This window comes from Parasteatoda tepidariorum, chromosome X2, assembly GCF_043381705.1.
Source record: "Parasteatoda tepidariorum isolate YZ-2023 chromosome X2, CAS_Ptep_4.0, whole genome shotgun sequence".
Lineage (NCBI taxonomy): Eukaryota > Metazoa > Arthropoda > Arachnida > Araneae > Theridiidae > Parasteatoda > Parasteatoda tepidariorum.
Genome location: NC_092215.1, coordinates 34,267,140 through 34,280,010, shown reverse-complemented (window position 1 = coordinate 34,280,010; position 12,871 = coordinate 34,267,140). Strand labels below are relative to the sequence as shown.

Below are 12,871 nucleotides of genomic sequence, written 5' to 3'. Positions count from 1 at the left end.
TTTCTTAAGGGATACAAAAATAAAATTTTAAGAAGAAGTATTTTGTGAAACTACCGTTTTTCCTAAAGTTGAATTTGTGAAACCACCGTTTTACCTAAAATTGAATTTGTGAAGGTACCGCTAACCGGTAGTAAATTCAGCCTAGACAGACCCCTGCTGTAATTACATGATATCAATTAGTTAATTTTCATTAAAACTTATAGAAAACAAACATAAAATATTTCATTTTCTTATCAATCAATCTAACAGCTAAATTTTTATTTTAATACTATTGTAGACTCATTAATTCCCTGTTGTGCCTCATCAAAAACAAAAATCTATTTCAAACTCATTATTCTTAATTTCTTACCACAAATATATTTCAGTTACATGGTTATACTAATTCTCACAGTTGGCAATTCCCGATCACCCAAGTATTTTCGAATCAAATATTGATAATGGGGTTGGGTTTCTTTTTTGGCTATGTTATCTTTCGATTATTCGCCAACTTTGGATCTCTTCTCCATGTTCTTAACAGTCCGTTGGGAACAAATTCATTCATTTTCAATTTATGGCAACTGGGGGTGCTCTTTTGGGCCTCCAGTTCCAACCATTGAATATTAATCTCAACTAAAAATTCTCTGTTGATCCCTTTAAGAGATTTCCTTTCTTCATTATTTTTATATTTTAAATATGGAGATTTTTAATCTACTAATAATTGCTTAATAAAGTAAATAATCACTTAACAATCTTACTCATTTCTATGTGATAATTATCATATTACATCCGAATTAAGATGCATATGTAATCGCCACAAGTCAATGATGATACTTCAACGACCACTAAAATATCAGTAATGGCGATCGCCGCTATTACTGAAATATTTAAAATGGCGATCACCGCCATTATAACAACCATACATTATTAAAATGTTAAACATAATATTTTTCACTTATTTTAACCTAAATTAATACAAAATAATGAAAAGAGTGTGAAAAATATGCTTCTAAAAAATACTACGTTAAAGGATCTGAATAGGGGCTAAAAATTTATGCAGGCCTTGGATCTCATTTATTGTTTATCGGCCGGCCATATGATTATGACAGTTCGCCCCCCAGAAAACAATAATGATATGGACGATAAAACGTACATATTCCAGGAAGATTTTTGTGGCAAAAAGCATTTTTTAATTTCCTCCTTAGGTGTTTCAAAACGTTGTTCAAAAAATAATCATTAAAGGAATAGATTAATTAAAAAAAATGATAACATACAACACAAAGACAGCGGACCATCATTTTAATTCAAAAATGAAAAATCAGTAGATCAGACTAACCTGTTTTAATAATTAAAATTGTCGACTTCGGGAGACGTTGATTTAACGAGACCGTTAGAACAGAAACCAGAACACATCTGTTAGCGTCCTTTTGTAAAGTGGTTGATGGAGATCACTGACGGAAATTTTTAAACTCTTACCCGCAAAGCGTTTATAGCTCACTTGTCATGAATTTCAGGATGGTAAATAGGTTTAATGGAGCCCTCGCACTGCAACACTCGAATACGCCATCTAGGGAGAAGACGTGCTCAATGTCTGGAGCATTCCTTTTGACTCTCCTCTTCTGTAAACAACAATCTCGGACTCTTGACCTGCTAGACTTCCGGTTAAAAGGATTACAACTGCTTGTTACAGCTTATTCTGCAAAGTGACATTCTCGAACAGAAAATTTTGTTTTTAATAAAGGAAATAAGTTTTATGATTTCTGAGCTCAAATTTGCTGTATTTCATAAAATATTAATGTTATTAAATAATTCTGGTAAATTTGAAGTGAAAATTTGTTTTAGTTATTAACAGATATATTGTTAAAAAAGACGACATGGTTGCTAGATATAGAAAGAACTCGCTTTTTTGGCACTCCCCATTTGGCCCCTTTTTACTTGTTTATTACTATTTGTTCATATTGCAATCGATGCACTATCATACGGTAATGTTGAAATATTGTTCTAGAAGTGAGATTAAGTTCATTTTGCAAATTACCATTTAGGTTTTAAATTTTGAAGTTGTTATATTGTTGACAAGGTAAGAAGAGTTTTATATAACGATTATTTTTTTTTTCAGATGATCATCTGTCGGTCTTATGTCGTAAAATGACAGTTCTTCAAATGACGATTCTTATAACGATTTTTTTTAAACACAGATAATAATAAATCAGGTAACAAACTCACGTATTCGTGATCGCAACACTCGAATACGCCATCTGGGGAGAGACCGGTTTCATGCCCTTAGCCCTTCCCTCTCCTCCTCTTTTCAGTTGTATAGGAATGTACTACGATATTTTCCCTTTTCTTAATATTTTTCCTTTTTATTTAATAAGAATATTTTTTAAAATTTCCATAATACTTTTCTTTAGAACAATGTTTAATGTAGTTTTCAGTTCCATATAGTTTTTCAAGTTAAAAGACTTCAATCTATATGAAAATCAAGAGAGAAACTAACGTACTTCCTTCCTCTATGACTTTCCACACGCTAATGGGGAAAGCATGTGAAGTGTTGCCATAGGAAAAGAGTTCTGCTCTACGCCACCTGCAGCCCATTTCGATCGCCAATACAAGAAATACTACTCAAGAGAGTCTCAAAACACATTGATCACGTGATGAGCCAAATGGCTTCAAAATACACCGAAAACAGTAACCCAAAAGTGTAGGCAGTAAAGAGCTTGCTGTACACCCTATTACAATCACCATCCATAGGAATGTATTGCTATGTTTCCCCTTTCCTTAATAATTTTTGTAATTAGATCATCAAAAATACATTTTAAAATTTTGCATGAAATTTACATTTGGCACTATGTTTATTGCAGTTTTCAGTTCCTTATAGTCTTGAAGCTACTTTTGAATTTGTTTGAAAACCTAGGCACTAACTGACAGGTGTCTATCCACACGCTAATGGTGTAAGTACGCCAAGCGTTGCTGTTGGTAAAAGGTTCTGCTATGGATGGATGATCGTGTAAAGCTAAGGGTGGTGGTGCTAGTGGTAAAATTGCTCTTTCAAGACTTTCGGGTTACTGCTTCCGATATATTTTTACGCGGCAGATTGAAAAAACGAGCCATCATATAATTGAATCATATCTTTTGTAGTATTTCACATGTACCGAGTTCTTTCTTTCAGCCTTTAAACTTCAGCATTATCATATTAATATTATAATCATTAGAATATTTTCTAATTAGGCTAACTTAAAAAGATATTTTTAAAGATATTTTTGGCGACATTTTATTCAAATGTAGCCAAATAAGGGATAAAATACAAAACATGGCAAACCTTAAGAATTATTCACAATGAGATATTAACTTTCCAAAATTTGTTTAGGCCTTACGACCTCTGAGAATCAATACATATCTGAAAGCTCTTATGAATGGTGCAATTATGTTTAGATTTGAACCTAAATTACAATAACAAAACTGCATAGAATATTAGGCTTGTTCACACATCGCCTCGTAGTCATAACATAAGCGGAGGGATACACCGGAAATTTTCTAAATTTCTTCCGGTTTAAGGACGCTCGTTATTGTTTACATTAGACCACCCATCCATACCATAGCCACCGAGAGTCATCTCAGTAGATTTGTGACGTCATCCTCCGAAAGTTAGCGAACCTTGAGGTAACGTGGCATTCAGATTCATATTAAAAGAAAACTATAAAAAATAGTTCAAACTTTTGGGCGAAGTAAAATATTTTTTCTTTAGCTAATTGAATAGCACTTAAATATTTTTAAGTTTTGAATTTTTAGCTGTTTATTAATCAATCTTATTTATCACTGTATAACTCAATAAAATGAACATGTAGGAGGACTGTTTGATCCATTTCATGAAGCATTATTATGTGTATTTCATAACAGAAAATGATTTAATAAGAACTTTTTTTTTCTTTTAGTTTTAAATCTTGGTTCACCATAACTGTTTTTAATATCAGTAGAATACCTTATTTAAGTGTACAATTTATTATTTTCTAATATGTAATCAAATATTAGATTTAATCATACATTTGAAGAAAATAAATTATACATTTTAATAATGACACGAATACGATACAAATAAAAATATGTCATATCATGACAGAAAAGGAACAAATAAAAAAAATTTAATTTTATTGGCACATTCATAAAATTTTTATTTTAAAATAGAATCGAAGGAACTCTTTCAGAATGGTATGATATACATTTAAATTCCAATCGAAATAATCCAAACATAAACACTGCAATTATTTACATATAAGCGACGCATATAATATTAAAATGGGAGAAAATAATTTAGCTAAGTAATTATTATAATGTAATAATAATAAATTAATTGTAAGTAATTTATCAAAGTATTTCGATCCTTAAGATTGCAAAACTTTAAAATTTATTGATGACAATCTTTCTTAAAAGATTTATTAAAAAATATCCCAAATTAGAGATTACTCTATAAAATTATTAGTGCAATATTTTGGAGCAGAAATTGTTCAATAATTGAAAACATTAAGACAAAAAAATATTGAATATCTTTATGAACTACATTTGAAATTGTCTACAAGTATTTGTTAAATCGTAATTTTTTAAAAATAAAAATTAAGATAGAGAAAATATAAAAGTGAAAGACCATTGAAGACGCTATTCAATATTTTATACAAAACTTTAACATTTGTCTTCAAATTAGTGTGAGAAATAGACTGGAATTGATTTATGATTAATTTACATTTTGTGAACCAACTATGGAGAAATGATTTTTGGGAGCGTCTACAAAAAGACGTAACAGAAAGCAATGCCGTGAAATCCAATCAGCTCGCTCAAAATCTCTTGGGGATACTACAGATGTAAAGAGAGTTTACATGCAAACGGGACTGTTGTTTAAATGAATGACAAATATTTGAAATTGAAGGCTAATCGCTTATCAGCTCTACACCACTGTTTGTGGCGTCACTAGAAGGGATTTGGTGATCTCAACGGTCATATTTCTTGGTGGCTTTGGCTATACGCCACCTGTTGTCCATTTCAACCACCATTAATCCTAGAGCTCTAGGCTGTTTGCTTGGCAGCCAGACTTTTCAATAAATACACCTATTTGATTGGCTGTAACCATCATCGTTTTCATCATTATTGCTTAATCGTTTTTTTTTCTGGCTCCTATCCAGTGGTCACATTTGGCATTCCTACCCAGTGGCGCACCCGAAAGTCATTTGGGGGGGGGGGTTAAAACTAATAACCTTAGTTTTACTTTTTATGAATGTTGAGAACAAAATATTTTCAATATTATTATTGTAATAAAGTTAAAAAAAAATTTAAATTGTGCAGTTATTTTTCATCAATAAATTAAATTTATTACGCAACGAACTGCTTATTAATTTTCATTGATTAAGAGAGATGGATTAAGTAAGAGCAAAGAAAAAATTTCTTACTTTAATTTTTGACTTTAGTCATTTTTTATGAAGTATTCAGAACAGTATCTTTAGAAAAAGTAATTTTTTAATAATATGAGACGCCTTGAATAACTTTTGATCTAATAATCGGATTTTCCACATACTAGGACTTCACGGGGTTCCACTTTCACGGGGGCGACCTCAAATATGCTAATAATTGGTGTATACGATATTTTAAGTTACGATATTTCATGTAGCCACAATCTAGAAAATATAGTCCGGATAGTTTGGCCAAGAGAATAGTCGAAAGTTTAAACTCTTTAATGTTCTTTTATTTAATGTTCCTTACCTTTTTGCGTTTTTCGCCATATCTGGAGAGCTTTTTAAGCGAATCTAAATTTTTTTGGCTCACAATTATAATTATTCATATTTATTATTATTTATTTTTTGTATTCTTCATAAATTACTTTAAAGAATTTAATGTAATATGACAAAGAATAAAATTTGAACTTAATCGGTCGGAAGGTTTCTGAGAAATCAAATTTTAACGATACGCCTTTTAAGATTCAATTTCTCAAAAGCTTTTCGTGCGATTTCGTGCAAATTTCGCATTTTGCCTCATAAAATTACTTTCTTTAAAAAGATTTACAATTTGTATACCTTGAAATTCAAAACTTTTCTACTATTATTATTTTAAAATATAAAAAAAAATAATTATTTAAAATTATTTTTTGCATCGAATTATCGTTTGATGGATGGTGTTTTCTACACTAGGGAACGCTGCAAGCTCGGTACCGCCTAAATTTTCCGGTTACTGTTTCCGCTGTATTTTAAAGCCATTTGGCATCATTGTGTTTTGAGATTCTTGCAAACAATGTATTTGATTACTTATTACTTGTGTTTACAATGCTAACAATACTGGTGTTTACAATGCTAAAAGTGTTAACACTAACGTAAGATGGCGCACAGCTTGCAACAAGAACAAACAGTAATAAACTTATGGAAAGATGCCAAATCAAGACTGCCAAAAAAGCGAGTTATTCAAAATCTAGCAACCATGTCACCTTTTTTAATAATAAATAACAAAGTAACTAAAACAAATTTTCACTCCAAACTCTCCAGAATTACATAATAACATAAATATCTTATGAAATACAGCAGATTTGAGCTCAGAAATTATCTAATTTATTTCTTTTATTGAAAACAAATGTATCCGTTTGAAAGCATCGCCTTTCAGAATAACATGCAGTAAGCAACTGTAAACTTTTTAACCGAAACTAGAGTAGGTGCCGAGCTCGAGATTGTTATTGTTTAAATTTCTATTGTAAACACCATTCATAAAACAATTTTATAATTGTGTGCAATAATTTTTTAAATCACTGTCGAACAGTTTTTTAGACATAACATGGCGAAATATGCAAAAATAAAAATTAACATTAGGGAGTCCAAACTTTCGATCGCTCTCCCGATCTAGTTATTTGGGACTACTTTTTCCCGGATTGCGGCTTCCGCTCATATTTTGCTGGTTAGGAATTCAAATCAGTCGAAAAAAGGTAAGCTTACTCAGAGAAAATACGCTTTTATGCCTTTTTTTTAAAAAAAAAATCCATCCATTAGATTAAAAGTTATTCAGGATGTTCTTTCTTTTTTTTTCTCCCTGTACCCGAGAGCTAGGCCGTTTAACGTGTCTAGTGAAATGGAATTTTTTAAATATGATTTTAAAATCTTGAATGTGAAAAACATGCGTGAGTTCTTTGCTACATGTTATAACTGGCACTGTAGCCATAATAGGCCAATAAGATAAATATTCACGGGAATAGCGACTCATTACAGAGGTAAAGAATGTCGATAGCACTCACTGTTTTTTTTTTTTTTTTTTACTCCTGAAGATGCCAAAAATCGACTCCACAAAATGAACTGATCCATCATCCATCATGTTTTGATAAATCATAAAATCTTTTCAAGGATATTATTTTTATCACAATTTTCTGCCATTAATAATAATTGAAATTGATCTATTAAATTTTATGAATTTAGTATCATTTAAAGATTCATCCAATAAAAGGTGGTTCGTTTGAAGTCTGCAGGAATATTATTCAATGTCTGACAGTGCGTGGCTTAGTTATTTGAATACATTATAGTTATTTGAATCGTTTTCTAAGTAAACAAACAAACAGCTAGTTAAGCGGAAGTAACTTCACCCGGTCCGAAGGAACTTCCGCTACATCGCTATAACCTTCTTATTATTATGTTTTGCATTAGATTTCCAAACATCGTTGGCGTTTTCTCTTATCTTGATAACGTTTACTGTTTGGAAATTTAAAAATATGTTTCATTAAATCGAAATGAGCTTTTCTATTATCACAAGTTGAATGATGATGGCAAGAAAAAATTGTCATTAAAAATAATATAAAATATATATTATAGAAAAAATAATATTCAGTTGTCTGATCCTTTTTCTGGAGAGTTATTTTAATGTTTTAAATATAAAATACAATTAAGAAAGTTAAGATATGAAATAAGTGAAGATATATTCACCTCGCAGATATACTAATTATTCATGGCATTCTAAAAACATGCACAGCTTAAAACTTGTAACTTTTTGATATGACATTAAAAGAAGTACAAAATGTAGCTTTATTGTAAATTTGTAACAGAAATTTTATTTTCTTTAGAAAATTACGCTTCATAATGGAATTTTTTTTTTCTTTCTTAAATAAAAGCAATATCTTCAATTCCCGCACTCAATCAATCAAAAAAAAAAAAAAAAAAAAAAAAAAAAAAAAAAAAAAAAAAAAGAACAAGAGATATGTTACTTCATCAAATTTTCTTAAAATGCATTTATTTTATTTTTCTTTAGGAAGTTTAATTGTTTAAAGCAGGGGTGGTCAACACTGGAGCATCTTATGCACCACCTTTAGTGTAAAAAATCCTGAACATGGCAATTATTAATATAAATTTTATGTCAAGTCAATAAGTGCTACCGTATTAATGTTGTTCATTGAATTATTACATGTACAGTAATTTTTTTTCTAGATCAAATAAAGCTGTACGTTAGTAAATATCACAGATGTTATCTTTAAAATCTTGAATTGTTTCTAGTGAAATTTAAACAATGGCTAACATTTAACCAATCACAATTTTTTGCTCATCATTTTTATGTATTTAAGAGAGCAAGAAAATAATAAACAGAAAATTACATTTAATTAATTTTTTTTTTAAATGAAATAATTTTACAATTACAAATAATAAGGAGGAAACTTAAAAGGATACAAACACTAATGTGATTTCTGTATTGTTTTAATTTTTACTAATTCTTTTATATTTAAAATTTAAAAAAAATTTTTTTTTTTTCAATTTAAATTAAGTTTGTGTGCCACATAAAATGCCACCTCTGGTTTAAAGTAACTTTATTTTTTATATGTCAAATATAGCACACACGAATCTGAATTATTTAGTGTTAAAAGTCATGTTTCTCCATTCAGATATTACCTTAAATTTTACATTACATTATGGGAACATACCAATTTTATTTTAAATTACGCTTATGAAATCTTGGAATTTAAAGAATGAGAATACTCGATATATTAGAGAAAAAATTATTTTTGGAAAAATTTTAAGAAAATATATACAGAAAAGTTCGTTTTGTTCAGATTATATATTTTTTTTTATACTCAAAATTTCAGGAGAGGGATAGCATGGGCCCTTTGCTTCATCACTGAGTAGAAACAAATATAGCCCATGTTAAAAATAAAAAAAAATAGTGTAGAGCTTTATTCTGCAATAAATCCAGGTAATGTTTGCGTATAGATCTTTATATTGAGTTATTTAGAGATTTTAAAAACAAACACACTTCAAAGAACCTTTATTGGCGATCGAAATGGGCTGCAGGTGGCGTAGAGCAGAACTCTTTTCCTATGGCAACACTTCACATGCCTTCCCCATTAGCGTGTAGAAAGTCATAGAGGAAGGAAGTACGTTAGTTTCTCTCTTGATTTTCATATTGATTAAAATCTTTTAACTTGACAAACTATATGGAACTGAAAACTACATTAAACATAGTTCTGAAGAAAAGTGTCACGGAAATTTTTAAAAATATTTTTATTAAGTAAAGAGGAAAAATATTAAAAAAAGGGAAAATATCGTAGTACATTCCTATATAACTGAAAAGAGGAGGAGAGGGAAGGGAGAAGGGCTAAAGGCATGAAACCGGTCTCTCCCCAGATGGCGTATTCGAGTGTTGCGATCGCGAATTTTTTTTAACTTTTATGTATTCAAAGAACCTTTATTTCCTTTTTTAACTTTTATTTATTTAAAGAACCTTTATTTCTTTTTTAACTTTTATGTATTCAAAGACCCTTTATTTAACTTTTATGTATTTTTCCTAAAAATGAATTTTTCATATTAATCAACGATGATTGAATGATATTTGGTCAATTTAGGAATTGGTAACTGGGCGGAGTGAGCTTGACGCTAGCTTTTATCCATCAATCTTCTTATAACCCTATATTGATTGACCCTACAAACTTTTTCGCCAAAGCAATTGGCGTTGTTTAAACAAAAGCTATTGTTAGAGGAAGCCATTTTCTGTATTTGACTGCGCGGGATTTCATATTTTATCATTATGAATGTTTTAATTACAGGTAATTCTTATTAATTAAAGTTTTATAATATTAGTGTATGTTTCATAGCAGTATATAAAAAAATTACATGAAATTTAAAAAAGATTAATGAATTTTATTAAATATCTGTGAATACCACGCTTTAGATTTTAAAGTAAATAGTTTGTTTCTCCTCTATATGTAAAATGTATGTATTTTAAGAAAATCGTTATAAAAAAAAATTTATTTATCTAAGTTTTTCTCTGCTTCCTTATGTTACTATTCAAAATATAAGTGTTTCTTGAAAATTTAAAATTTATTTTTTCTAGAACATATTTAGAAACGTGACGGTTTAAACCATGGTTTAAACTGTCACATGTCAAAAACCTGCCAACCCTGATTGGGTACAATGCCCAACTTTAAAAAACTGGCTTTTGTGGTTAATAAAATTTGTGGGGTTATTGGTGAGATTTTGTTTGTTGATCTGTGGAAGAATAATTCTGGGCAGCCAGCCGCCAGGAACTAAAAAAAAAAAAGAGAAGGGAACTCGGAAGGTATAACTCGTAACCACCCCCAAGCAACTATCTACAAGTGTTTTGTTGTTTTTTTTATTAAATTTGCAAGTTTAAAATCTGTTGAACACCTTGGCGATTGTAGTTGGCTCGGCGGATCACAATACAGAAATATTCCTGAGTTGTTTTTCTCGAACGAAGAGTTTAGAAATTTCTCATGCTGAAAGATCAGCGTATGCATCAACATTTTGTTAATCTTGAAAACGTCACTATAAAGCGATTCAATGAAGTAATTAAAACTTTGTGAATTTTACTTTGGCTAATGTTCTGTGAATCAGCTTTATCTGTGGATGACTGTATTGGATAAGATCACATACATTTAAACTGCCAGGATCATATTCAACTGGCAAACATCTTTGAAGAATGCATGGCAAAGTTGCTAAAAAAGGAAGTGTATTTATTTTAACACAACTTTATAAACTAATTATATGAAAATATTGTAATCTTGTCTTGACATTTAGCCAGATAACCAGAACTCAACCCATACAAATAAGAAAGAGTAGTCACAGTCAGAAGTCTGTTTAGAAGAAATTTGGGTCCGTTAACGAACTATTCACAAAATATCTTTTCATAAAAACTTGACATTTCACAAAATAATTTATCTTTTACTCAAACTCTTCACAAATTCGTTTATCTTCATTATTGTTTTGTTAATCCAGTAAACCCTTCCCAGGAGGGGGGGGGAGAACGACAGGTGTAAACGAAATAAATTTTGTCTTCGACAGACGTTCTTCCTTTATTCGTCCGAAATGAATATTCTGCATTCAGCAGTATAGGCAAAATACCAAATATTTGTATGTTGCATCTCTAATTTAGTAGCAGCAATTGCTGTTTATTTTTTAAATTTTAATTTTTTTAATTATAATTTTACAGTGTTGGGCAGGGTTTCCGCTACGGTAGCTTTTTTCGCAAAATGCGAAAAGACCCCTCAAAAATGCTAAAATTCAACAAAGCATTTTCGCATTTTTGCTAAAGGATTTTACTAAAATCCATTTTAAAAAAAGCTTCCGCGAAAAACCATGACGCTAACATCCATGAAAAAAACTTGATCAACAACTTGTACATTAGCTATTCTTTGTCACCTAACTTACAGTACTTGTTTGATGTAAAGTAATTTTATAAGCCTAATGGCATTTTAGCATTTTGCTAAAACTTTTTTTCAGATTTTAGCTTTTTTGCTAATGAATTTTTAGACTCAGCTTAAACCCTGGTGTTGGGCATTATCTTGTAAGTCTTTACAATTTAAAAACTAAATAAATTTTGACTTCGGCAGACGATTCTTCCTTTATTCGTTCGAAATGAATATTCTGCATTCAGCAGTATAGGCAAAATACCAAATATTTGTATGTTGCATCTCTAATTTAGTAGCAGCAATTGCTGTTTATTTTTTGAATTTTAATTTTTTTTAATTATAATTTTACAGTGTTGGGCATAATCTTGTAAGTCTTTACAATTTAAAAACTCCTTGAAAGAGTTTTTTTTNTTGAAAAAGTTTTTTTTTTTTTGCAATAACAGACCCTATTTGTACTAATTCAGAAAAGCAGGACCCTGGTTGTAAGAATGTGACCTAACATTTATTTTATATTCACAAATTACGAGTAATTTTTTCTCAATTTTGCAAATACGGACCTTTCGCAAAATGTCTGGACAGATCCCTGACAGTACTTGAACAGATTTAGTACTATGATGCTGTAAAGAAAAATATTCAGAATGTATTCAGTAGAGAGTGTTATTTTCTAATATTCTTATCTGTGCTACTTTACACAATGCAGAAAAATGTTTAGATGCAATAGATTATTTTATGACTAGTTCTCTCTCTCAATGATTCTGGTTCTACCCTTAAAGGACAGGGGGAAGATTGTTTAGAACATTGTCCCTGAATTATAAATACCCTTCCACTTTAAACGCCTTTGGTAAAATATACTAAATGAATAATGCTAATAACACTAATGAATAATGCCCATTGCTATTTCAAAATAGCAATGGGTATAATGTTCAACACTAAAAGAGATTATAAAAAAAATTTCGTTTGCTCGGAGATTACTCTAATTCTATTCTTTGTTAGCTTGAATGAGATGTAGACTCAACAGAAGCTAATACGAGTGCCTCAGTTAGTATCTTTCTCTATTATCACTATAATGTTTTTTGTTTTGATTATTCGGAGAATTGTATATTATTAACAGTGGCATTTTACCTTAATCGTTGTGAGTTTTTTCCCCCCAACTGTATTGTTATAGTACGGATTGTTTACTGTTAGTACAGCACTGTTTATAAATTATTACAGTATTAATAGAATAATAAAAGTCAATGAATTAAATGATCTTTTAAT

General features: G+C 30.0%; 1 protein-coding gene across 3 annotated transcripts in view; it reads right to left on the bottom strand.

The window, feature by feature from the left end:
- Positions 1-1,597, bottom strand: part of LOC107454836 (uncharacterized) — a 41,727-nt gene extending 40,130 nt beyond the window's left edge. Inside the window, exon 1 of one of the 3 annotated variants that reach the window (XM_043050343.2) lies at positions 1,313-1,597. The gene's annotated coding sequence lies outside the window, so the exon portion shown is untranslated. The remainder of the gene's footprint in view (positions 1-1,312) is intronic. The other 2 variants (XM_043050342.2, XM_043050341.2) reach the window with 2 other exon arrangements.
- Between the last annotated feature and the right edge of the window lie 11,274 nt (positions 1,598-12,871).